The 27,210-nt window shown below is 47.0% G+C and overlaps 1 protein-coding gene and 1 long non-coding RNA gene across 7 annotated transcripts in view; one reads left to right on the forward strand and one right to left on the reverse strand.

Moving 5' to 3' along the window:
• The window catches only part of LOC104147719 (uncharacterized), a 33,354-nt gene extending 18,660 nt beyond the window's left edge, over window positions 1–14,694 (reverse strand). For all 6 annotated transcript variants that reach the window (XR_011137751.1, XR_011137749.1, XR_011137748.1 and 3 more), the window contains exons 1-2: window positions 14,606–14,694; window positions 496–7,521 (exon numbers count right to left, since the gene is read on the reverse strand). This is a non-coding gene — a long non-coding RNA (uncharacterized lncRNA). The remainder of the gene's footprint in view (window positions 1–495; window positions 7,522–14,605) is intronic.
• Window positions 14,695–15,332: 638 nt separating this feature from the next.
• RNF38 (ring finger protein 38) overlaps window positions 15,333–27,210 on the forward strand; it is a 142,103-nt gene continuing 130,225 nt past the window's right edge. The window contains exon 1 of the mRNA XM_068926911.1: window positions 15,333–15,396. The gene's annotated coding sequence lies outside the window, so the exon portion shown is untranslated. The remainder of the gene's footprint in view (window positions 15,397–27,210) is intronic.

Genomic DNA, 27,210 nt, shown 5'->3' on the forward strand with positions numbered 1-27,210 from the left:
ATTTCAAAAATCTGGTCCATATGTCTGTTACTGCTGTCAGAAGTGGTGGAACCTGTGCACTGTTTTACGGCGAAATAAGGGATAAAGCTGACTTACCTACTCTGAACAGTGTCACATTCTCAACTCCAGCCAGAAAGAGCTTCACTGCATTCCTCCTCAGTCTGAGTTTTAATACACCTGAACACTAGAGTTTTGTCATATAGAATGACTGTAGGTTTTTTCATCAGGCCTTTTGTGCAGGGAGCCTGTACTGCTACAGGATAATAAAGCTTGTAACCCACATCATAGAACACAACTGTCTCTCTCATGCTTTTCCTGCAGTAGGAGCTGTAAAGGAGGATAAACATACTCCCAGCAATAGAGTAAAATGTCTAGCAAGACCGCCTTTCCTTCTGTCTGCACTATCCTTCCCCCTTTGTATTTAGCATATTTCTCTGAATTGCGTATTTTTCTGTACAAGTCAGAGCTTTGAGTACCGCAGAAGGGTTACTTTACCTGGAAAACACAGCGATGGTGGGACTTGTTGGAGCTAGCGCAGGAGCTGCAGTTCTTCCACATCGGTCCATCACGTTATTTTGGTGGTTAGCAGAAGGCAGTGCAGGTCAGCCATCCACTCCAAATCAGTGTCAGGCCCACCCAATGCCAGCGTGATTTTTTCAGCGGAGCAAGCAGGCAGCACAGCACAGCCCTGTGTGCCTCCCACTCTACCCCCTGCTCATGGCTGGAGCACAAGAGGACAAGGACAAGGCCAGGGCTCTCTCAGTAAAGGTATCCCCCGGTAGTGGGGTGGTGCAAACCCTGAGTAAACTACAAATTCTCCCCTGACCTCTCCCTTTCCTTCCTCCCGTCCTTCCTTCTTTCCTTCCTTGCTTCCCTCCTCCCTTCCTCCTCTCTTTCCTTCTGTTTCTACTAGTAACTGCACAGTGGTGTGCAGAGGACGCGGCAAAGCCTAACATAGGCTTTTTGTAGCAGGCGCTGCAAAGCCAGGTCTAACCACAGCTTGCACTATCCGGAGCGCTGTCTACATAGAGTTGGTGCCAACAGCCACATCAGGGGAGAAGGCCAGAGGAGGAGGACACTTAGCAGGTGTGGACTCATCTGTCCCCAAGACAAGTCTAACCATAAATTAATATCCTCAGTCCTACAGCAGGAAGCGCAATACTGGCAAAATGCAATTGAAGAGTTCCCTCATGCTGTCCTGCTGGATTTGCAGCTGCTGCTAATTACATAGTGAATCATGCACAGGCTACAGAACTAGAGCAGGCTTGGAGGTGACAATTCACAATCTACAGGTGTGGTCCATGTCCCACTTAACAGCACATTGCATTTTTGCTCTTTTTCAGGAAAAAAGAGAAAATGTAGCACATACAGATACATTCTCTGGTGTGGTAAGGGAGAGGGGGAAGGGGAACAAACATGACCTGCTCCTCAGTTCCACAGTGTGCTATAATTTGTCAGACACTGCCTTCCCCGGTGCACGAGTGGACTGTGGTCCAACTCTGGGTGCAAGCAGAAAGCAGTCCCAGCCCAGCCCCTTGGGAGAACTGATAGGTAAATTGCTCCCACCATCCAAAAATGTGCTTAAAAGAGGGCAGGAAGTAAGTCACAGAATCACAGAATCGTTTAGGTTGGAAGGGACCTCTGGAGATCATCTAGTCCAACCTCCCTGCTCAAGCAGGGTCCTCTAGAGCAGATTGCTCAGGATCACATCCAGACGGCTTTTGAATATCTCCAGGGAAGGAGACTCCACCACCTCTCTGGGCAACCTGTTCCAGTGTTCTGTCACCCTCACAGTCAAGAAGTTTTTCCTCAGGTTTAGGTGGAACTTCCTGTGCTTCAGTTTCTGCCCATTGCCTCTTGTCCTGTTGCTGGGCACCACGGAGAAGAGGCTGGCCTCATCCTCTTGACACTCCCCCTTCACATATTTAGACACGTTGATGAGATCGCCTCTCAATCTTCTCTTCTCCAGGCTGAACAGGCCCAGCTCTCGCAGTCTTTCTTCCTAGGAGAGGTGCTTCAGCCCTCTAATCATCTTGGTAGCCCTCCGCTGGACTCTCTCCAGGAGCGCCATGTCTCTCTTGGACTGGGGAGCCCAGAACTGGACACAGTACTCCAGGGGAGGCCTCCCCAGGGCTGAGGAGAGGGGCAGGATCACCTCCCTCCACCTGCTGGCAACACTCTGCCTAAGGCACCCCAGCACACCCTTGGCCTTCTTGGCCACAAGGCCACACTGCTGGCTCACGGTCAACTTCTTGTCCACCACGACTCCCAGGTCCTTCTGTGCAGAGCTGCTTTCCAGCAGGTCAGACCCCAGCCTGTACTGGTGCCTGGGGTTATTCCTGCCTAGGTGCAGGACCTTGCACTTGCCTTTGTTGAACTTCAGGAGGTTCCTCTCTGCCCACCTCTCCAGCCCGTCCAGGTCCCTCGGAATGGCAGCACAGCCTTTGGGTGTGTCAGCCACTCCTCCCAGTTTAGTAGCATCAGCAAACTTGCTGAGGGTGCACTCTGTCCCTTCCTCCAGGTCATTGATGAATATATTGAACAAGACTGGACCCAGGACTGACCCCTGGGGGACACCACTAGCTACAGGCCTCCTCCCCTGCAACAGACATTTACATGGAAAGCTCTTTGAGAAGCCAGGTACCACTGAAGGTCACCACTGTGCCTCTCCTCTCACAGGCACAGCCCCAGCTCTCACTGAGAGAAGCACTGAGGCCAGGGAGCCTAAAGGAGGGCAAAGGGATGATTCCCTGATGAAGGTGGAGCAGGCTTTTTCTCATGCCACTAGCTCAGAGTCATGCCACGGATCACTAGCAGTATTAAACACAGGATGTATATTCCTCCCTCGGCTTTCAAGCTTTCTTGTGGCATGAAAGGACGTGCCACAGGTCTAGCGAGTTACTGCTAGAAATCAGACGGATGAACCACCAACACCAGGCAAATGCTATAATTTTTCAACTGGCTGAATTTCATATTCACTATTCATTTTATAATAATAGTTTTTAATTCATCAACAGTGAGAAGGGAAAATTGCCTCCATCTTATGTTTTTCCTTCCTGCCCTCAGAGCGCCATGCAAAAGCTCATTCAAATCAGCCTTTAGGCAGTGAAGCATAAAGAGGTGTAGCTGGGGCATGGGAATGTGAGTTTTTCTCTGCTGCTCCCCAGAGCCAGACCTTCTGTCCTTGAGAACAGGAGAATGAGGCATCTAGCAACCAGCAGGTCTTATTTTAAACTCAACAGTCTCTGGGGAGTCCAGCGTCTCTTCTGGGCTACTGTGCAAGGGCACAGGATGCAAGTGCCAGCATACTGGGTGACAGAGGTGACCTGGGCACCCTCCATCATGTAGGCAACGCTCAGTCTCTGGTCAGACTTGTGACCAAGGGCTGCTCTCAGTCCTGCTGGCTTGGAGACTTGGATGTTTCAGTTGGGCTCACAGAGGTAGTTACTGAGTCGTTACATGCAAAATTGCCTTTCTGCAATGAGCAGTCCTGTGGGGCCCAGGAAGTGGGTAATGGAAAGTAGACCTTATTGACATGTGGTATACATTCAGGCTAGCTCTGGTGGAGAGAAAATAAGAGCTCTATCTATTTAGTTAAAGATGAATTATTTGCTCTGCTCTTGACAGGAGTCCTGTTGAAGTGTCTGAACAACAGTAGTAAAGTTCAACTGGGCAGAAGCCCATCTATTTTCACACAGGGCAGCAGGTCACTTCAGCCAAATGAACTATACAAGCCTACCCAACCATTCTTCCATGCCTGTGATGGCTTTCCAAGGAAAAATACAAGGCACTCCATGTCTGGTGCTAACAGGTTCTCCAAAAATTCACCTTGAGCTCCAGAAAAGGACCAGGGTTGATAGCTCCATCCCTTGCACACCAGAGAACTCCCTGCTAGAGACAAAACTCACTTCTGACAAGACCAGAACTTCCCGAGAGTTCAGTAAAAACACTGGAAGACTTTCCAGTTTCCCCTAACTGGGAAGTTAGGCCCACCTCAATCTCCCGAACTGCTGTAAAAGCATGAGATGCACTTCTTCCCTTCACATCATCTAATGTGAATCTGGAGCCATGAACATATTTAAAGAAAACCCTGTCAGAATAATAAAAATAAAATTAGCAAAGAAAACGTCTCTTAGCTACTTTGCTTAGAGCTTTCCAGCAGGACATCAGGTATCATAGTAGCAAAGGTTATCAAATAGGACAGAAAAAATTATGACTGATGCCTCAAGAGACCATCTGGCCCAGAGCATTACTCAAAACCATCCACCCACGTCCTTCCCAGATAGACTTGAGTGTCCTGTGGTTAACAACCCTCTGCAGCTAAACCTCATCCTTCCTGAAGTAACACATCCCAGTGTTTCACTGCCTTTGCTGCTAGAAAGCTTTTTCCTTCTGCACAACATCCGACTCCACTACAGCAGAGGAAGCCCACAACTTCCTTCTCTAGCCACTGTTAACTTGGACAGCTTAGACTTTTCCCCTCTACAGTAACCTTTAACATGTGGTCCTGTCTCCCTTCCTTCCCTCCCTCCATCCTCAGGTCATCAGCTCTCCAGACAGAAGATTCACTGTTCTTTTATCTCCCCTCTTAGACCCTACTTCCTAAACCTCCCTGCTCCCTCTGGAGTGTCTCTGATGAGTTCACGTCACTCTTGCAGTGCTCTTAAAGCAAGATAGTACACGCCATCAGAGGCCTTACATAGTACCGAAGACTTACTTTCCCCATTTTCTTGTTTTTTCACAGCCTACTGTGCCATTGCCTTTTCTCACAGTAGCCCTACAATGACTCCTGGTTGCCTGTGGTCCACTAAAAACTCTCAGTCTTTTTCTGTAGAACTGAAACTTCACCCATGTCGCCTATCTCTTATCTTTGTAGTTAATTTTCCTTGCCTAACTGTAGCCTTCTGTGTCCACCTCCACCATCCAAGGTTTTCCAAACCATTCCTCCAATTTGTCACAATCTTTTGGGAACTCTAAGCCTGCTCAAGACCACTCTCCCTTCTGGTCCTGCATGGTGCTGCCTGCTGATTCAGCCAAGGAATGAGTGAAGCTACTGAATAATACTCTATTCCGAGTATCTCTATTCTAAATTTAGAAAACTGCGATTTTGAAATTTTGCTGCTTTTCATCTTGTTTTTTTATTTAGTAGAAATAGAATTCAGGGAAAGGAAAGATCAAAATTGAAGACTGGTTAAATTTTTTGCAACTAGCGGTTACAAAATCTTTTTAACTTTAAAAACCTGATGGGAGGAGAAAACGAAAAATTCAAGTTGTTTCTTTAAAACCTGCCCAACATGATTCCTACTCCACCGAGTGAGAGAAAATGGAAAGGGGTGAGGAGGGGAAGGAAGGACAAAAGTAAAGAAAAAGTGAAAATGCAAGTACTGAAATATTTGAACATGTCCCAGTTTGTACTGAAAAAGAACAGTAAAATAAATCAATTCGAAGCAGAATTACAATCCATCCTTTTCCACTTTGCCAGGGAAAGATTTTAAGTAATGAACACCACAGTGGAAGATGTTGGGGATTTTTGGCTGGCTCTGGCTCTGCTGGCTGGTTCTGCTGATCATTTCCGGAGTAGAAGTCTTACTAGGAATGTTCTAATGGCCAGATATACCAGGAACTTCACATAGCTTTGATGTATGAGAAGAATTTTCTGCGTAATTTTGCAGAACCATTCTCAGCTAATAAATGAGAGGGAACAGAACTGTTCATGTATCTAATCTGGTGTTTAATGGCATGATGATGTGGCAGGACATTCATTTTCATCACTGAAGTCCTCTCTATAGCAAAATGATCTTTGAGATTCCCTGCTCCTCCAGTGCGGTCACTTTTTAACCTTTAAGAGGCTGCCTTAGATACTGAAATACGAGGTTTCATGCTTTCTCTGAAGCACGTTTCCTTCTCTAGTGTTTCCTAATCTAAGCATAACCAATTTTTATGTAATATTGTTTCTTATGCAACTTATGTCTTTTTCAGTGTTGAGCTAGTCTGAGAGCCCATTCTATACCTGGAAGCCAAACATGAATGTGTTGTACAGAGTAGACACTTGGTATTAAATATAGGTAGTAGTTGGCCTTGAGCTGCAGACATGTGGGAGATGAATCACACCCAGCACCAGAACTGTGCAGAAGCCTAATTTAATGCTCCAGCTCTGCCACAGAACTGCCTTAATCTTCTCTGGCTGAAGTAGTGCAAAAGTCGGTGTAGCTGCTTGCAGTTTATGTTGGGTTTTGCATTAGCGCCAAGGGTGCTTTATACAGTCATAAATATATTACAAATACACTAGATGATATATTTACATATGCAAACTGAATCCCTATACCTATTTTCAGGAGGCTTAAAATGGCCAGAATGTCTCTGGCACAGAATCTGCTTTCCCTGGGATCCCCTTTCTGACAATAGCCAAACCTGGGTGCTTCAGAAGACGGTGCAAGAAGTCTCCAGTTGGCAGTTGTAGGCTAATCTATGCCTGGGATAGCATTTTTCCTTACGCCTTTGGAGACTGTGTTAGAGCTGAAGCATGAGGTTTCCTGCTTCCACTAAAACTCTTTTTTTTTTTTTTTGTAGATATTCTAGCTATCGGCCATCCATGCACAGGCCTGTTGGACTAAGCTGGTGCTTATCTATGCCTGATATATATGAAGAGACTCATCTGTCCATTCACGCTTCAGAGATAAAGCTTGGGGATGAAGGCACTGTTTTCCTACTAATGAGAGAGCATAGCTTTCAGCGTAGAGGTGCAGTGAATAAGGTACAAAACCAGCATGGAGATCCATCCCTTTCCTTGCTTTTTCTTCAAAGGATACTGTAATCCAAGGTTGCTCAGAAGCACACATGGAAAAGTCCAGAGAGCAACAATCAGCCAACATGATGTGCAGCAACCCAGGCAGAGTGAGGGTGAGAGTGTAGCACTTTCTGACGCCGGTGTGTCAACTTCATTTACACGAAAACAGCAGTGGGGATGCAATAGTTAATCTTCAGTACACACTAGTAAGCAGAGAAATGCCTTTCCAGGGTTGCAATCTTCTGGTTGCAAGTGTGTGCTAAAGCTGATAATGTTACACTGTCCCAGCTGCTGCTTCTAGGACTGCATTAAGCCAGCAGGCTAGTAGAAGCACCTACTGCACTACAGCTTCATTTTGCTATGGAGGCAGGATGTGTTAAGAAGAGGTAAAGATCATAGACCTGCTGTGTCTCCACCTTGCTGGCTGTGCAGGCAGCTGTGGCAGTCTCGTTGGTACTTGGGGTACAGCAGTCTCTTGAAGTTTATCAGGTCTTGCACAGCCACACTAGATTAGAGTCTTCCGCCATGGGTCATAGCGAGTGTACACCAGCACAGGGCCCATGCCTCACCAGCACAGGGTCCATGCCTCAGCGCAAGTGAAATGCTCCAGTAACCTTTCTTCACCTCTCCACACACACAGGTGGTCCCAGTAATGCGGAGGACGCACGCTCCATGGGAAAGATCGGCCCTTCTCGCAAACTTTGGGCCTATCCAAGCTGACAGGGCGGTTTCTCCTGTGTGTAGGAAAAGATAATAAGCAATAAGCAAGCAGCAGGCCACAAGACACAGATGAGGACGAGAGGCTGCTCCAGCGCCTTGCTAGAGCGAGCTGTACGTGTGGTACGGCCCAGCCTTTCCACACGTAAGAGAAAGGATGCTGCAGCCTTGTTCATCCTGTTGCTTCACTGCATCTTCTGTCCCCAGGCTACCCGGCACCACGAGCAGTGCATAAGGCCCCACTCTACTCCCTGTGACGCTAGCTGCAAAATGTCTGTTGGCTCCAGCAGGAACAGGGCTAAACCTAGAACGAACACTGACATCACCCCAAATGCATGCGCACCACAGGCTACAGATGGGCAGATTTAATCCAATTCTGGTGAACGACAGGGAAGCAACAGCCAAAAGGAGGCTGGGACACTGGTTAACTCATTAACAGCCAATTCAGGCAGTTTCTCATCCAGCTTCATGTCTGGAAGTGAATGGGACAGGGGCTCTTGGCAGGCAATGTTCTGCTTTCCCACCTTCCTTTTGAAGCAAAGTGGATGGTACATCTGTGACCTTCATCTAATTAACACTTTTCGTTAGTAATAGAGGGGACAAGTCAGGCAGGCTTGCTCCCCACCCCTCCTTGTGCTGCCCAGAGCCAGCTGGATAAACCCCATCAGGCAAGCTGGAAGCAGCCGCACAGCCCTTTGCTTACAGTATGTCTTCACCGCGTTCACATCCATCTCTGTCTGCTGATCTCAGATGGAGAGCCATCCTAAGTCTTTCAGTGCTCCAGGTCAAAAATGGCCCATACAGCTTTCCAGGAAATCACTAAGTATCCAAGACGGACAGTGGAGCACTGAGGCCACACGTTCCATCAGAGAAACCCGTCAGGCCTCTGGGCTCTCTGAAGCGTCTGTCTCTGCATTGTGGAAGATGTGGGGCAATGAAGAGCCCGTGCTACATGCTGCACGAGTGCTGTCGTGCCTCCCAGGGCAGTGACTGATTGCTACCCATCCGTGTGCAAGAGAAGTTGCTGATCAGATGCAGGGGTCCTACTGCCATATCACCTCTGCAGAGACTTGCATAGGTGCCCACTTTTCACCTATGCAAAGAGGATCCAGAACACTTGCTAACTGTAGAAGACACGAGAAAGCAACATAAGCATAAGATCCTGATCTGGCAGGTGAATTTACAGCTTTATACAAGTGAACTCTCCAATGAGATCAGCAAGGCTATTCACAGCAACCTCTGCAATGGGTTATGTCTCTCATTTAATAAGCCATTATCAGTCTCTCCGTGTTCTTCCTACCTATTTGACCTCCTGTATTTGCCCCTCTCTAGCTTTCAATCTGAACAGCAAATCAGCATGCTTCAAAGGTCATTTTTCTGAAGAAAAGCTGTAACGGGTAGAAGTACTTCATAGAAAGTGGCATTAGAGAAATGAAGAATGAGATTAGACCTCGTAACGATGTACTGTCTTGTTATCTGCAGTAAAATCATGCCTACCAAGGAGACAATTTGGTCTTGTAACCACTCTGTGATTCATAAATGCATACAAGCTTTCTTGTTGTGATTTCTAGAACTGGTGTTCAAAAAGAGAGCTTTATTTTTTTCCTTACGTGTTTTCCTGTTCGTAACTTATGTTCTACGTAGTTTCAAAGCCACCACGGCCCTGTCTATACTTGACAAGTTTGTCAGATTATTTAGCAGGCATGAGGCCTGAGTGTCACAGTGGCAGTCTTGCTGATTTTATGGGCTGCCACGTAAACAAACAAACACTGGTGATTCTCACGCTGCATCGACTAGCCCACCTTCTGCTTAGAAGTACTGACCCAGCAGTAGTCATGTGCAGCAGTAGTCATGTGCACGTTGCGCTCAACCCTGTTGCTGGAAATATTACAGCTGCCGTGCCTGCAGCAAACCGCTACGATTAGCCAAGCCTGTGATGGGAACTGGCTATTGCAATGATGCCTTCAGAGACCTGAAGATAGAATCAAGAGCAGGTTGTTCCTGCACTATTAACTCAGGCTTTTCTCTGGTGTGGTCCCTAAGCTTCTTCCCATTCACAAAGTCCTCTCCCCCAAACATGATGATGTTTTACAGCAAGGCCAGCTGAGCCATCTTGAAGTGGTTATTTAAAGTCCAAACACAGCTTACACCCACACCAGTAGCACAGCTGCATAACAAGCTAACTCTCTTCAATGCCAAAGGTGTACAATGCCTTCCTGTGCATTCTCCCAAGTGCCCAATGGGACAGAGGTGTCTCTCATTTCACAGAGACCTCAGCTGACCTTGCTGATAAAACCTGTGGTGAGTTCTCTCAGAAATCCTGGTAGCGCATATGGAAGCTTGCAGTCCCAGGGGAACACACCAACTCAGAAACCAATTTTACAGGCCCAGGCTGGACAGTCTTAAGTGCCAGTGACCTGAATTCACCCTAAAACTAAAGAATAACTGAAGAGGAAAAAGATTTTTAGTCAGAATTTTTAGAACCCTGTTAGCTGTGTTACCCTATACTTAAAATGTATGATTACATAACTAATAACTTGGAAAGAGGAAGATTTTGTTGAAGTATCAGAATCCACAGGAGCCGAGAAAAAAAAATTCAACCCCGCCTCCCCTCCCCCCTGGTTATTCTAAAAAGTCCAAAGTGTTCAAGATCAATTTGAACATGAAGAGAGAGAAAAAAGCTAACACAAAACCATTAAATACCTGTATGTTGCGTGCCTATCAACTTTAAGAAACACATCTGCAAGTACAACTAACCGGTAATTTTTCCCAAGAAGCCCCTGGTGCAGTCAGACACATATCCATAAGCCTCTTACAGAGGATGCTCTTCCTAGTATGCTACCCTGAGATAAATTATATTTAAACTCAATTATAGCATAAACTCAAGCTAAGGTTGCTCCAGTTCTGTTCATTACTCAGAGGAGAGCAGGTGAGAAGTGAGAGAGAATGTGTCAAAAATACAATAACTGCATCACACCATGCTTGGTCTTTCGGGAGGAAGCGGGTCCAGCTTCCACCTCCAAGACACCTCTCATGGCTATAAAGGCAGGTGACAGTCCACGCAGATGGGCTGGCTTCGAGGCAGCAGGGAGAAGAAAGAGGAAGTGCCTCTGAGACGGTATGTGGGATTAAGAGCGTGTGTTAAAATAAACATGTTGAAATAAGTACTCCAGCATATTTATGTGAGGTGCAGGCCATACCTTGGAGAGGTTTCTCAAGAGCATGGGGCAGCTCTAGCAGCATGGCCTTCCCAGCGTCCCTGTTCTCCTGGCACTGCCCCAAACCTTGCGCTCCCCTTCGGCTTGTGCGTGAGCCCACCGGTCAAGGTGGCTTGTGTGAGAGAGGCTCCCCCCAGGGTCTTTCCAAACTCGAGACTTGGAATCCTGCAACCAGGATGCCACGTCTCCACTGGCAAATCTCTGCACTTTTCTGTGCCTTCGCTTCCCTTCTTCCCCTTTCTCCTGCACATCTAGATTGCAAGTTCTTGAGGCCTACGACTGTGGTTTGTACAGATGGACCGAACTCAATGCAGTCTTGCAGTCGCCTAAGTTTTCTCCAACCTGCCCCACTACAAATATAATAAAATGAGACCCCATAGTGCTCGACATTCTTGTATCTCTGAGGTCCACCATTTGAGGGTATTTCTCTCATAACACCATTCCTTCTGCACTGTCAAAGCTACTCTGACCGCTAAACCATCTCTGTGTGACTGTTCAGTGTCCGGAGGGATATATTGGTAAAGTTTCTTAAGGATGACACATAAGCAATGAGAAGATAGGAAGCAAGCATGTCCTGTAAGAACCACTAACAGTAGAGCTAGTTCTTCTCAAGCAGAGACAAAGCCCTTCTCCTTTCTTCTATGTTCCTTGCTCCTGCTTGTTTACAAAGAAGCAAGTAATGGCACATGTTCTTCAGCTATGATGTGTGCTCAGCTTCATGGGGTTTTTTTTCCCTCTCTCCTAGCTGAGCTTTGCTGAGGCTGAGACGTTTGCAACTCACACGGAATCGATGGCAGAGCTTAGAAATAACTGTTTACGAAGGGGGAGCCCAGCCACTTCGTAACTTCCAAGTAATTAAGGGCTGGGCTGAAGCAGGAGGCTGTGGAAGGAAATGGGAGGGCCTGTTTGAAAGCTCCAGGATGCGTGTGTGCAGTCTTGCTTGGAAAATGTCAGCTTAGGGGAGGAATCCAGGAGCTAAATGCATTTTCGTGCATTACAAACACTGATGCTTGTTTCCTGGGAGATGTGCCCCCATTTTCTGCATGCTGCCTTCTTGTTCCGCATTGAGATTAGGAATGCCTCAGTGGAGGCCTCAGCAACAGACCTGCCCTCCCTCCCGCAAGCGCTGCGCTGCCGCCTGCTCAGTGTCTCCCTCAGTCTCTTCAGCTGGGGCTGAGCGGGATGCTCAGAGGATACACGGAGCATCTGGCCTGACGGCCCCACTGACCCCCGGCAGGAGCACTGCCCCTGCGGACAGCGAGGGAGGGCGGCAGGCACGGCGTGAGCGCCACTGCGAGTACACGATAGGGGAGACAACAGCTGCATTGTTCGCTCAACAGTATAAATCAGAGCTGTTGTTGTGAGTCCTGTTGGTTTCACATGTGTTTCTCAACTACTTGAACGATAAATTAATCGGGCGAGGAAGCTGGGTGTGCATTTTCCATAGCAGGAATTTGCAGATGAGCATGTTTATCTGCCTACGAAGTTAAGAGAATGCTGTTAAAACACAAAGATCAGCTTTCCTTGGAGGGTGGCAGGTTCACGGGCATATTTTGCAAGTATCTGACACAACTCTTGAAGCCGTTTCTTGAAATCTACTGCCATTGTGTCAGTCTGTTTTAGACTAATCCTTTTCTTCCTGCCCCGCTCTCAGTGAGGCACTGGGAAGCCTTTCAGCAGCACTAGGGAGGACAAAACAGAGATAATGAAGTACTCAGGCTGAAAACCATCCTATTGCAAAGTCCAGCTTACACAAGGCCTTAAGCACCACTCCAGCTGTTACCAGGGTTTAAAGAGAGGCCCTGGGTACAGTGAAGGTTTGGCTGGTTCAAATCTTAATAACGCAAGGTATCTAATACAGCTGTTTTCAGCACTGGACCCCAGTAAGAAGCCCGAGAACTGTATTGTGTATTTGATTCTGATAGACCACTTGGAGATTTTTATTTACTGACATGATACAAATGTTAAATTATTTTAATATAAAAATCTAAAGAAAAAAATGTAAAATTAAAATTAAAATAGAGCGCGCACTGGGTTTTGTGTCGTTTTCTAAGCTGCATTAGACATGAGGTTGGGGACAAGAAGTACTCCAGATCTGCAGGAGAACCTGCATCAGGGTGGCACGTTCTTGTAGTGGTTGTCTGAACCCAAACCGACAAGCTTCGAGTTCACCTGAAGTTAAATCTGCACTGCTGACCGCAGTGCCTTTATGATCATTCCCGTGTTTCAAGTTTGCAATGCTTAGAACAAAATAAAAGCCACAACAGAGAAAAACAAAACACCTCACTGGTAACAGCTGTTCCTTAGATCTGTTTGATGTAAAGTATCAGCGAGTTTAACCCTGGACATCAGTCAGCATATTTCTGTTTATGGAAACTGAGGGAAGGTACCAGCTGTTTTAAAAAACCTTGAGGAAGGAAAAGCAGGCCTAAAGACCTGAAGCAGACCTGAAGGAGGCTCTCTGAACGCTGACAAAAGCTTGTCCATTTTCCAGCTACGCTAATTAGCCTAAGAAGATACTAGGCTCAAGACATGAACTCTTCCTGTCCCAACCAAGCTGAAGGATACCTGGAGAAGAGCTAGGTCTAGTTCTTGTAATGATATCGTCTTGAAGAGTCTTGGTTTTAATTCAGAATCACTTTGACAGGAAAATGGGCCACCTGAACTCCAGAAGCAAATAAAGCATACTCCACCAGAGCCCCCGGGTCACCTGTCTCCGAAACTGCAGGCCCTCATCTCACAGAAGCAGCCTTCCCCATCTTCCACCTGGCCTGCGGTCTGAGGTGCACGTGCATGGCTGGAATAGCCTCATCATACAGAAACACCCTTTCTTTGCTTATCTGGAGAAGACAAGCTACATGTGACGAAATAAAGCTTATTCGAGTTGAATGAATGATGCTTTTTCCAGTCCTTGTCCCACAGTACCGAAATCCGCTAATATTCAACCCTTGCAGAGTTTTGGAGGGCTCACAACAAGGGGATTCTGTGCCACGGCTCAATGTTATGTAACATCCGTAGTGTGGGAACAGTTTTTAAGGCAACTTCCCCTCAAGAAGTGAGCGAAAAATGAATCATCATAAAGCAGTGGTGGCTGTCTGTGGCTGTCTCTTTCCGCCATCTCTGTGCTGCCTGGAGCGCCAGGCAGGCTGCAGGTGGTGGCAAGAGGTGAAGAAGCGGGGCTGGCACCCTGCATAGGTTAAGCCAGGGACGTGAAGGGGAAGTACTTTTGGCCCTTATATTCCACGAGGTCACAAGCTAGAAGAAGTTGGCTGCTGAATTTCAGAGGTTTAGGTTTGCAGAGTTTGGTAAACAAATCCAGAAAGGCCTTTAACGGCCTTGGATAATTGCTGGGAGACATAAATCAGGCAGGCACCGGGCTGCCCACCTCAAAGGTGCTGCATCTCCGGGGAGGCATGGTGACCTCTCCACACTAGGGGTGAAAACCTCAATCAAACCACATCAAGGAGGGAGGGAAAAGTGTGGCGCAGGCACAGGCCACACCTCTCCCACCCACTGAATCATGCAGGAGGCAGACGGAGAAGGTGGCACTGCCGTGATGTGTGAAATGAAGCGAATTCTCTCTCTGTACGTTAAAGCGCACACAGTTGTCACTGCTCAGCAGACGACATAGTGAAACTAACCGCCTAAACGGAGATACCCACCGTAGAGAGTTTTCCTTGGTAATGCGCATACCAGCTTTCTTTTTTCTTGCAAACAAAAAGCCAGCCAGAGTGGCGTGAAAACGCAGATATTTATCTTAACGCACACAGATACACAGGCAGGCAGACACACACAGAGGGGCTTTTCCTCCCTGCAAGAGAAACCCGGGGCTGCAGTCCCAGCGTCTTCCAACGCACCAGGAGCAGCCCGGCAAAAGGCTTACCTGGCGGCGCGCGTGGGAGGAACCGCGGACTGCCCCGGCCGGGCGGGCGGCGCGGAGCGGCGAGGAGCGGGGCGGGCAGCCGGCCCCTCGCACCGCCGCGGGGCTCCGGCTCCGGCCGCCACCGCCCGGGGCGGGGCCCGGCGCTCCGCGGCCGCGGCCCGGCACCTCCTCCTCCTCCTCCTTCTCCTCCTCCGCGGGCCGCGCACACGCGCGGGGCCGACCGCGGCCCGGCACCGCCGCCGCCGCCGCCGCCGCCGCCTTTGTTCCGGCCGGGCCGGGCCGGGCCGGGCCGGGCGGCGCGATGCCGCTGGCCGCGGGCCCGGCCCGGCCCGACGGCGGCCCCGCCGCCTCCGCCCGCCGCCGGGAGCGCCCGGGGCGGCTCGGGCAGGCCGGCGAGGCGGGCCGCGGCGCCGGGCTGAGCGGCAGATTGGTGGCTCCTTCCGCCGCCCCCTTCCTGCCTTCCTCCTCCTCCTCCTCCTCCTCCTCCTCCCCGCCGCCGCCCCCCGCCGCCGCCGCCGCCGCCGCCGCTGCCCAGGCCGCCGCCGCGCCCCCGGCCGCCCGCCGCCCCCCGGAGCCCCCCCGCGCCCGCCGCCGCCGCCCCCTCGGCCCCGCCATGAGCAGCGGCGGCGCCGCCCGCCGCCCCCCCCCGCCGCCGCCCGCCGCCCGCCGCCCCCCCCCGCCGCCGCCGCCGCCGCCGCCGCCGCCGCCGCCGCGCGGGCCGAGCCCGCCGGAGCCCGGAGCCTGGAGCCAGGGCCGGGGCAGCCCCGGCGGCGCCCGGGCCCCGCCGCCAGGTGAGCGGGACGGGGCTGGGGGGCCGGGCGTTGCCGCCCCCCGGCTGGGCACCGGCCCGGCGCGGGGTTGGGGGGAGCTGCCGCCGCGGCCGCGGTGCCTTTGGCGTTGCCGGCCGCCCCGCACGGCTGCACAGCGGCGCGGAAGCGGACCCCGGGGCACCTCTGTGCGCCGCCCCCGCGGGCGCCGAGCCCCCCGGCTGCGCGGCGGGTCCCGCGGGAGCGGGGGCTGGGGCTGGGGCTGGAGCGCCTGTCGGCGTGGCCTCAGGACTGAGGCCTGGGACTGCTTTTTCTCCAGGCTCTCATTTGCCGATGGCAGCGAGAACGAGATCGTTTCAAATATACGTGTGGGCATATACGTGTGTATGTGTATAAAAATATATAGTGCGTGTATGAAGTTAGTAATTAGGAAGCGGAGAGGGGAGAACGGCAAACGTCAAGGAGTCGTTCTTTGGGGTTGGAGGGCGGGGAAGTGAGTTATCGAATTAGCCTGTTCCTGGAACATATTTTTAGCCATGCTCATGTCTTGGGTACTTACTTGGTTGACTTAGAGAAGTCTGCAGTAGGGACGGCGACTCCGATAGAAATTTCACTCCGAAATGCAGTAGCTTCATATCCCGCTTCCTCTTGAAATTTGTGCCTGGCAGGGTATTAAGGGATTATCACGTTAAAAGTTGAGGCAGAACTTGAATTTTTACCTTGGAATCGTATTACGGTAGCTCACAAATAGCTTTTCCCATGTTCTGGAGGCCACTGAGGAGACGAGTCTTTTCTCCCCAGCTATGTGGGCCTTTTGCATAAAACATATAGGTGAAAGATGTTCTTGAGGGATAAATGATAGTCTAGAAATTAGGGTTTTTGACTACTTGATGAAACTTTATTTCCACTCTGTTGTTGTTTTACAATTGTTTGGACGCTCGTGGCGTCCACGGTCACCTCATCTTAAAGCCCTGTCTTAAGACCTCTCCTAACCCTCCCACATCCTTACTAATCCCATAGAAAAATGGACCTGGGGTGCCTCAGTGGGGAAATAGCAGCTTTCTGCTTCCTATCATTTGGAAGCTGCATGGCCCAAAGAAGAAATAGAACCGCCATCACATGCCGCATTCATCACAGCCCCGCAACCGTGTACAGAGACCTCTCCACTGGGCTGGGGAAGGTTTCCTAATTTTTTCTTCTCTGAAGAGGGCAGGGGCTTTGGGGGTTTGTTCAGAAGTTGTGGTGTTCACAGCACGGACCTTGTGCTGAAAGGTTCGGTGTGGAGGTTACCTCTGTTAGAGGTGCTGCGGCTGGGGACGCTTGTTTTCTGTTATGGTAGTTGGGATAATCAGAACCAGTTTGCTCAGAAGCATTTAGTTCCTGCAGATATCCAAGCTAAGTGGTTAGGTTTTACGGTGCGCTCCAGTTGTGGTAACAGGTGAACGTTCATTGTGAGTCATGATCTCAAACGCACGAAAAGCGTGATCTCTTGATTTATCTTCTAATTTTGAGGTAGCGCGTCACAACTTACAGGAAAAAACAGGGGATTTCTAGACAGGAACCTTTTCCCAAGGGAGAAGCTGTTTTGCGTTTGGGAAAGTCTACCCGTTTCACTCCAACGCTTGCCACCAGAGAACAAGCGGCGCGCCAGATGTGATGTTTGTGGCCTAGGGGCCTAACTGGGGTTGTTCTGCTGAACATCCTCTTCGCCGTGTTCTTGAAAGCAGCGATCTCCCGTTGGAGGCCCTAATGTATTGGTTTTGACAAAAACGGTATTATGAACTGCTCTTCAAATACTAGGGGTCAGTAAACTTACAATTTACAAGCCAGCTTGAGAGAATATTTGCTGTCCCTCCCGCCCCAGCATAAAAGGCTTTACTGGTGGCTCGTTCTTCTCCTCGTTGTTTCTTTTTTTAGTTTTCTCCTTATGTGTGTCAGCAGATGAGAAAGTCTTTATTCATGGCTGTCAAATCAGTAAAAGGATATTGGACTAGGAAACATCGTGCTGAAGAGCTGATTCTTTGTTTCTTTCAGGAAATTGAGCCTGATCTTGAGAGGCACTTTACCTCCAGGAAAGTGTTTCACCTCCACTGGGGTGTGCGCGTCTCACTGAAAAAGAGAAAGCTAGTTAGAGGCATGGCTGTCTGACAGGAAGAGAAAAGTGTGGCTGTAGCAGAAAATTTTTGTCCTTTTCAGTTTCACTTTTCTGTAAGGCGTCTGCTGCACTTCTGGGGACTGCAGCCCTTGGGGAGGGAAGACAGCTCTGAAACTTGTGGCGTACTTTAATGCCAAATATATTAGTGTTATTTCTGAAGGCAGCTTTTCTCTTAAGTAACTTTGTTATATAAATCACCCTTTGGATGTCAGCAGATGAACTTTGCTAAAATCCATCAATGTTGCTTGCAGTTGTCAGCTACGTTGTGTTCCAAAGTCTTACTCAGAATAACTTTAAAACTGAAATTGATGTTTTAAGACTCACAGGAGGCTAAGTCTTACTCAAAAATATTTGTAAAAGGAGTGATGGGAGGAGCTCATTTAGGCAGATAACTCGGCATGTGGTGAGTACTTCCTTGTAAGAAATACTGCTGATCGAAGGGTCAGTGCCAGTTTTCAAGCATGTGCAAAAGTGCCGGGTGTGAAGGGTTGGACGTGTTGCAAAGAAATGCCACTATGTCCATTGAAGCGCAGCGGAAGGCTGTGTAAATCCACCGTGATTTCGCCTAATGCAGTGTGTGCTGAGCAGTTCTGATGTAAGTACGGGAACTCTCTGTGTGCTGCGGATGGGCACATGTGAGTTGCTGTGCCCTTAGCAGTTATCTGTATGCGGTATGTGTGGTTTTATTCTTGAATGGGAAAGTAGTTACTGTGGCTTCACGGTGAGTGTCAGTGTCCTGTGATTTATGTCACAGTCATCCCTTCACAACTTCGTAACCCTCTTGAACAAAGCAAGATACAAGGATTTCTCCTTAGTAATCATAAACGAAGCGCATTCAATATTTGGATGGTTTTCAAAAGTTGTCATTGATTTCGGTAGATTGAAAGGGGGAAGAAAAAAAAAAAAAGGAAAGCAAACCCGAAATCTGAAACCGTGCACCTTTATTTGAATTTGGTTAAAGTGTAATGTTCGTAAGTAAATAAGTGGCTTGGTGGTACTTCTTGGTTAGGATTGTCACAAAGTTGTGGACCGGCAGCATGTTCCGCTGTGTGCTTTTGGGTTCTGCTAGTTTACCTTGGGCATTGAGTCTTAATTACCTTGAGTTCATTAGAATTTTTTAGTGTAATACTGGTGTGGTGTTTTTGCTAGTTTTGAGTTAAAAATGAGTGTAGAAGACTGTTTTTACAGAAAGTAGTTGTATTCTGAATAGTTTCCAGTAATCATGGAATTAATGTTAGCAAACATACATTTGATTTTTTTTTTTTATTTCTGGAAGCTAGTAGTTGCCATAATAGAAAGGAACTGCAAACTTATGGGATTACTTTGGGAAATAAATACAAACGAACATGTACTTCTCTGTAGCAGTTAATAGTTTTCAGATAATGTATGCTCTTGTTTTCAGTCATGCTTTTTAACTTTTCTATCATTTGATTTGTTTTTATTGATTTCACTCCTACTTTCATCAGTAAATTAATAAATAGCGTTTGTATGAACTGGAAAAGGTGATTTTTATGCCATGAAATTGTACTGTGCTGCGGACATACTGTATGAAGTTGTTTAGGAGGTAGCCGCTGAGGTGCTAACAATACCAGCCAGCTCAAGTGAATGCTAACAAATGTTCACTTTTTTTCCCCCCAGACTTTAAGTATTCAAGAGATTTTGGAAACTAATATGCATGCCATTAAATTTCAGTTCTAACACTACAAACAACTTTATCCTTACTTGTACAGGCATACTTCAAATGCAAAGCGTGCAGGAGTTAAAAATTCCGAAATAAAAATGGATTTTTTTTTGCCTTTACAGTACAGATTTCTGTTTGATGTTGGGAAGAAGACCAGAAATAGGCATTTAGTTTTAAAATGCATGCTCTGTTCCACAACATCAGCTGATAAAACAATGTAAATTATCTTTTTGGTCTAATCCATCAAGATGCTAAGTCATTACCTGCTAAGATGCTGTCATTACCTGTCGAGATGAATTGGGCAGCCTCCTGGAACTGATCCTTCTGGTGTCAAAAGGACCATGAGTTTGGGGCCCACGTGGGAAAACGCAGCACGGAGCTGGACTGCGATGATATGTAAATTGATTTCTTGTTCGCCGCTATATCCGCTCAAGCTTGTGAAGTGCCGAGGAAGCAGAGGAGAAATTAGTTTGTATCTCATGCTGTACCCCCTTGGGGTTTGCCGGCCCTGCATTAAACATTGGTTCAGGCAGTTTGGACAAACGAGAAAGCGCTGGGCAGGACGGTGCGTGTATGGTTGGTAGCAATGGCTTTTTCCTCGTGCTGTTTTTCTGCCGGTGTCACCGCTGGGGCATCCTGAAGATGTCTGCCAGGGGCTTGCCCATGTGCGGCTGAAAAACAAGGCAGGTCCCATGTGTTGTGCTGCTTATGGTGAGGGTCTGTCCGGTTTTGAAACTGACCAGCCTGTCTCGATTCAAATGACTAATAACAGGTCACTGGTACCTCAGGGGGCAGCGCAGCCTCAGTTCAAAGAAACGTGATGTCACAAAGTGAAATGCAGCTGTCCTGCCATAAGGTGATTTTAATTCAGTATGGAAAACTTTTCAGCTGTTTTACACATATATATTTTATATTTACTATATCACACACACACATATATATATATATATATATATGTATATGTATTTTAGCTTGTTTCGTGTCCTAACGCTTCCCTGTGACGTCCGCATGATTTTTCTGTGTTTGAAATGATGATACTACAGCGCTTGCGTTTTCATGCCCGACTGAGGTTAGCGTCCCAGACACTGCAAGTGTGCACCCTGCGAGCCTGAGACTATTTCATGCCAAGGAAAAACTACTGCAGAAAGCAACTTGGGCAGCAGAGCAGGTTTTGTACTCTCCCCGCTACTGATGGGGGTGATGCTTTGGGATGGGTACGGAAGCTGAACTTCTGTGGTGGAAGTTTTATTTGTATGATGTGGAGAAGGACGTTTGCCTTGTTACTGAAAGAATGAAATGAGGAACTATTTTGAAAAAAAAGTACTAGTAAATGTTACTGCGAACGCTGTAAAACCTTGGAAAAACTGTGCGCGATTTAAGAAAAAAAAAGGTTTCGCTTGCTTTTTTATATTTAGTTTTGTTGCTTATACAGCCCTTTTCCACCCACAAGATTATCTTGGCAAAACGAAACCCACATATCCTCAGACTCTTTTTAACCCATGGATTTTGAGAAAGAGAGGCTTTAAATCTCTTTCAGCCAACAGCGTGGCAGCTTTTTTCTTAAAGTTCTTGCACCTCGGATATTTTAGGTGGTTTCATGTGTGGTATCTGCTTCATATCAGAAGTTGAGCTGGAGATGTGTCATCTAAACATAAGCGTTGTCGATCTGACTGTGATGTAAGAGGTGGGTGGGATAACAACAGAGAAGAGTACCAAAATATTGAAGAGCATCTTTACCAGTTTGCAGTGGAAGATCCTCTGCCTGAAGATTCTGCTTTCTCCCACTTCTGTTTTCCTCTTGCTTTTTTTTCTTTAGACACCTTCTGGTTGCACTGCTCTATGCTTCTTCTAAAGTACTTTTTTCCCCCCTTTTTTGTGTGTGTGTGAAGTGCAGTAAATACCCATTTGGTTGTTAGAGCTCCCTGAGTGCGGAACATATCTTCCCATTCTTGTGGGGAATAGTATTGGCTCTGACAACTTCAGATCAAGCTTTCTTGTACATGTTACTTGATGTGTAACGTAGAGCACAGAGTGAATACTTTATTTAGGGAAAGAAGCAGGAAGTGGTTTTGGAAACAGCTAAGTCATAGGTATTTTAGGAAGTGTTTGAGCATGCACAATGTACACTGTGTTTGTTTTCCCAGCTCCTCAGGCAGGCACACGTGCTCCAAGTGCTGGTTCTTAAAGCCCTCTTCCCTAGACCCTGTTCGGGCAAGACGTAAGCCGCAGTGCTGGCCGCCTCGGCGGCTGTTCCCCGGATCGCTGCCACCTCCTCCCGGCCGTGCGAGCCCTCGACAGTCACGGCTTGCGTGAAAAGGGGACATCAGCGGTCAGTCTGCCGGTGGTGAAACGCGTCAAGGCGTTTCTCCGATTTCTCCTGAAATGACTCCGGGACTCGGGTTCTGCATCCGCACAGCTCAGCTGGGTTCAGCACAGCCTTGTCCAGCAGCCGGCGTGGTTCCGTTGGGGGTTATTTCTACAGGGGGAAAATGAACGGGCTGCCATCTCTCCGAGATCCTTTTGTTAAAATAACCAACCTTCAGTAAGACATTGCAGTGTTTCAGAGCTCGTACGTGAAGGCGTTTGCGCTTGGTCACCAGCTGTTGGGAGATTCTCCATGAGCTTAAAAGCAGACATATTCCATCACTTCAATTGCGTAAAAAACTAGGACTGTTCACTTAAGTCTTTCTTTGAGTTTTCAGCCTTTCAGAGGAATGTAACTGTAGCACAAGGTACAGGGTATGCAGCCAGTACCAAATAGAACAGTAAAACTTATTCTGTTAAAGGTTGTTTATTATTTGTCAGTGTATAAGGGAATTGCAATTTTTTTTTCCCTGTAATCCTACCTATGTGTGCTTCAGGGAATGACTTTCTAAGGGAGGAAAGCAAGAGAAAGGTTGTTAGCTCTGTTATGTGATACCACCTTTGGTAATCTATATGTTAAGAAATAGAGTTAAATCTGAATTCTGTGGATTTCATTAAAATATGACTCCACAATCTCCGTAATTGGAAAATTTCCTTTTAAAAAAGGAGTAACCTAAAATAATTTCAGAACTGCTAAATGCCATACAGGCTATCTGTTTGCATGACGTTTATATGTATGAGAGGCTGGGGAGTGATTATTTAGCCACAAAGTACAGCTAGTAATAGCGACTATAAAGATAAAACAGTTAGATCTGTTGGAGAATTTGTGGAGCAGCATGTGAACGCTGTGCAATGGCACCTGCACCAGGAGCTGCAGCACACAGTCTGGAAACACTTGCTGCAGCTTCTTAAGCACAGCCAAAACTTATCCCCTCTTTATTTTTACCCTGGGTACACAGGGTGTGTTCACGTTGCAAAGTGGAAATTTTTGAGATTTAAGTTTACTCTCTGCTTAGGTTCTCACCTAAGCAGATTTGATTTTTAGGTATATGGGTAATTCTGCTTCCATTAAAAACCTGTGTAAATGTTTGCAGCATCTGAATAGTGTTCCCCCCTTCCCCAGCATTACATCTTTAGCGTGTTTTAGCTTCCCTTTTATTCCCCCTCCTATAATTGGTTCTTCTGCCCATTTTTGGTGTGTGCAGGCTTTCTACAGATCTTCTGCATGGCATCACTTTTTTTTCCCCCCCCCCCCGTTTGTAAGTTGATACGGCAGCAAGCCAAGCAAGAGTAAGCTATAGCTTATGGAAAGAATTTGGGTGCAGATTTAGCAGTAAGTTGTTGATCCCTTTGGCTCAGAAGACCTGGGAGTTTATGGTCCCTGTGATTGCTGGGTGTTTGTGAGCAAGATTACATAAAGTGTGATCTGAAAACTGCTTTTGCAGATGATTTTAGATTGGACACAGCTTTTTTTTTTTTTTAGCAATTTCAGAAACTCAGTGACTTTGAAGGCATGGGGGAAGGCTCTTAGCCACTGGTACGAGACATGTGTTGAAACTAAGAAATGTGTGACTATGATTGTCGAGAAGTAATGCAGCACAGGATGGTGCACGCTACAGTGGCATATTACAAATAAATGGGAACGAGGATATATTGAGGGTTGTTCTTCATAAGTGCCTGTTAAAGTTGGACCGAAAAAGCGAGGGAGAGATTCCCAGAAAAATACTCCTTTCTTCATTAAAGAAGATTCTCATTTTTATTTTAGAAACGTTGACATGATTTCTGGCCCCTGTGGGGTCTTTCACTTGCTGGCCATTTTGGAAGGTGACCCTTGATGCGGAGCCATATGATATATTTGTGTAAATCTCCGTTTAAACACAAAAAATAACCTACAACAGTTCTAGATTTTTTTTTTCCATGTATAAATCCTGTAAACTTTATTATAAACTACAATAAGCATGCTGGAGTCCTGCTGGCGCGTAAGCTGGTAAAGCATGAAATGTGGGGTCAGGTAGTTAAGATCCCTCTGCTGAAGAGAAACTACCTCCTTGACTTGGATAAAAATGTAACACAGATGCTCTTTGGCTCAAGTTTCCACCCTGTTCTGGGCTCAGAGAAGATCATCCTCCCAGGCAGTGTCTCCTTGTTCTTGGAGCTGCTGCTTGCCTTAGTTCCTGGAGCACCTGGGTGAACCCAAGTTGTGGTTAACTCCTCGTTGGCCATCACCGCTGAAAGGCCTCTCAAATAATGGTTCTGGTGAGGCATCTGGCTCAGTGCTGAGGGAGAGCTTGTTCATTGTCTGCTCCTACATCCTGATGAAAGCATTAGGCAGATGTCCCAACCTGCCAAGGTCTGCACTCTTCCACACTGCTGAAGTAAATCTCATTAGTGATAAAAGCTGCTGCAGTAGCTCTTGGTGTCAGTGGACTGGAAGCTTTTGGACAGGCAGTTTCTCTTTTTGAACACTGTTGGAAAGGATTAAAGATTTTCAGGAGGGTAGATAGCTTTTATATCTGCTGGTTTTAGGGCTAAAACATCCCTGAACATCTGAACTAAAATGTACTGCAGAGTTAAGTATTCCCATTTGCATGGATGATAAAAAGGTTAATTCCTTTGAGTGCCTCTTCCTTTAAGAACCTGCTTTATGTATCAGTCTCAGATTGAACTATCCTCTGTCCTGGGGGAACAGCCGGGTGATTTTGCCTTACGCCTCTGCCTAGTACTGTGGTTGTTCTGTAGTGGAGTGATTGGGGCATGGTTTTAGCATGGTAGCGATGATTAGGGATGTCAGTCCACTAACTTAGATTATATGTTGGATTTATTTTGGCTCAACATAGATCTTACTATGGAAGGAAGGTCTAGTAGGTATGTTCCCTAGCCTGTTGCAACCTCAGTTAGAGGTTAGGACCTTTAGTTCTCCTGTCTCACCATGGATATTGGACAAACCACACAGGCGACACGTGTCTTGGTTTCTTGTTCATGGTCTTGCCATTCCACCTCAGAGGCACTGTGAAGGCAAGTACATATGTGATTGCCAGATAGTCAGATTCTCCTTAACTCTGCTTAAAGGGAAGGCTGGGGATCTGAGGTTAAAGATGAAAAGCTGCATAATTATATTTCAGCATGTTTGTATTGCTTTTATTTTATTTCACTCTTAAGAGGGAATAAGCTATACTCATCTAGTGTTCCGTGGCTGCTTTTTGTTTCCTTTCTTAAGAAAAATCAGGGTGCTTTCTTGCAAAATAGAGGTCAAAGTTGATAATGGTTATTCCAACGAACGAATAACCTTCAGTGCCCAGTTAACCGAGAATCTGCTCAATACTGAACTGTGTTCACAAGCAGTGACCAATCTACATAAACTAATGCTGAATCTCAAGTAGTGTCACTGCTTGTCAGCTAAGACCTTTTAACAGCGATAAGGCAACCGAATATTCCTCAGGAGGTGCAAGGAAGCGTTTGGATGGTCACTTCTTACCTGGTGTCTGGTTTTGTTTCATGCAAAGTGGTGGTGCATAGAAATTCAGCTGTGTATCTTGGTGAAAGCTAGATACGATATAGAAGGCAGGCTGAATACAAGCACATATACTGGAAAGTACTGTTGGCAAACTTGATTAATTTCGTCAAATGACATCATTAACGATAATCCAAAAGGTTTTACTGCTCTCCCTGATGATTTATACAATTTTTAAAAAAGTAATTAAATGTGAATGTGGATTTTTTTCTCTTTCTAAATTTAGATTAGTCTAAGAAGGGGGGAAATTGTCCTCCTGAATGGATGGTCATCAAATCAGTTGAGTTCTGAAAACTTCTTTGGAGTTCTTGGGAGATGCTCTTTAGCCTATCTGTAAATTCATAATACGCCAGTAAGTTGTGCTAGTCTGGAAAAATTGTTGGGTTTTTTTGTTGTTGCTTTTGACACGAACTTTACTAGTCCTGCGTTTATGCAGTATGATACAAAAAGTACTAATAACGAAGAGTTTGAACATTCAGGAGAAATTACTTAAAGGATTTTCTGCATTTTTGGATACATTTTTGTTGAAAAGAGGAGAGGGAATATGAGGGAACAGGGAAGAGCTATAAGTGGTAAACATGGTAAAAGTAATACAGGAACAGTATCGAGGATGGAGGAATAGCGTGCCCACTCAGCCAGGTTGCAAATGACACGAAGCTGCGGGGACAAGTCGAGACACTGAAGTGCAGAGGGGCCTTGGGAGGCTGGAGAAATGGGGACCTGGTAGAGTTAGATATAGGCAAATAGGAAGTCCTGCTCCGGGGCAGAATAGGTCCATGCAGAAGGTCAGGAGTGGGGCTGACTGGATGGACAGCAGGTTTGCTGAAAGCCCTTGTAGAGACTTTCATGTCCTTGCGGAAGGTGAGTCAGCGAAGGACCACCCCTGCCCCGAGCTAGAGCAGCCGTGTGCAGCTGGCAGGTCGTGGGTGGTGATCCTTTCCCCTCCACTCAGCCCTGGGGAGGCCACCCCTGGGGTCCTCTGCCCAACACTAGGCTTCCCAGCCCAAGGCAGACATGGACTCAGGGGAGCAAGCTCAGCTCACCCAAGAGCACCAAGGTGATGGGGCCTGAAGATGGGCTTGTACAGCCTGGAGAAGACGGAGCTCAGGGGGATCCTGAGTGCAGTCTGCAACTCCCTCCTGGGAGGCAATGGAGACAGTGGAGCCACACTCCTCCTGTGAGTAGCTGGGCGGGAGGCTGGTGATAGGACTCGGGCTGGAACACATCAAGTTCTGTTAGATATTATGAATAATTTTTTTCACCCAGAGGGTGGTCAAAAACTGGAGCAGGGGCCCAGAGACTTAATGGGATTTCCATCTTCAGAAATATTTAGGACCTAGCTGAACAAGGCCCTTAGGAGCCTGCTCTAAACAGGACTGCTTTGGGCAGAGAGGCCGGACAAAATAATGTCCGCAGTCTCTCCCTGCCTAAGTAGCTCTGTACAACCCGATAGCTGGCATGTTATTCCTGTTCGGTGGATGCCTGCTTCAGGCACTGCAAGTAGAGAAGAAGTAAGAGTAACTTGGGATCATTTGGTTTGCAGATGGTCAGAAGTGATGGTGAAAATTGAGTTTGTTTAGATGTACGGGTGTGGCTTCTGTCATGTAAGGATTTTTTCCTTTTTTTTTGTTTTTTTTTTTTTTTAAAAAAACCCTTGAATTTTTCACCATAGTCATCTTAACATGCTTCCTATCCACAAACACCCAAAATCTATTTGAGATGCAAAGAATTTATAGGCTTTTGAGTGAAACATAAATAGCTATTTGTATTTAAAGGAGTGCTGAAATGTAGTTTCATTCCTGCCTCTCTTCTACCCTTCTTTCCAGCTTCTGTGCTTATTGATTTATTTACAGGCAAGCTGTTTTCTTCTCACAGACAAGTGTGCACTTTTATTTATTTATTTATTTATTTAACCGCAGAGGTGCAGGGGATGTCAAGTCTCATTTTTGCTGCCGTACATGGTATACTTTCTCAGGTACGCGTACACAGGTGGTGCACATTTCCACCAGAGAAATGAATTGCAGGATTTGCTGTGCAGTAATAGGAGTTTCTCTGAGTATTTAGGGTGTGTGCCTAAGGTACATAGAAACAAACAAAAAATTTAAGCACTGTTCAAACATTCAATCA

This window comes from Struthio camelus, chromosome Z, assembly GCF_040807025.1.
Source record: "Struthio camelus isolate bStrCam1 chromosome Z, bStrCam1.hap1, whole genome shotgun sequence".
NCBI lineage: Eukaryota > Metazoa > Chordata > Aves > Struthioniformes > Struthionidae > Struthio > Struthio camelus.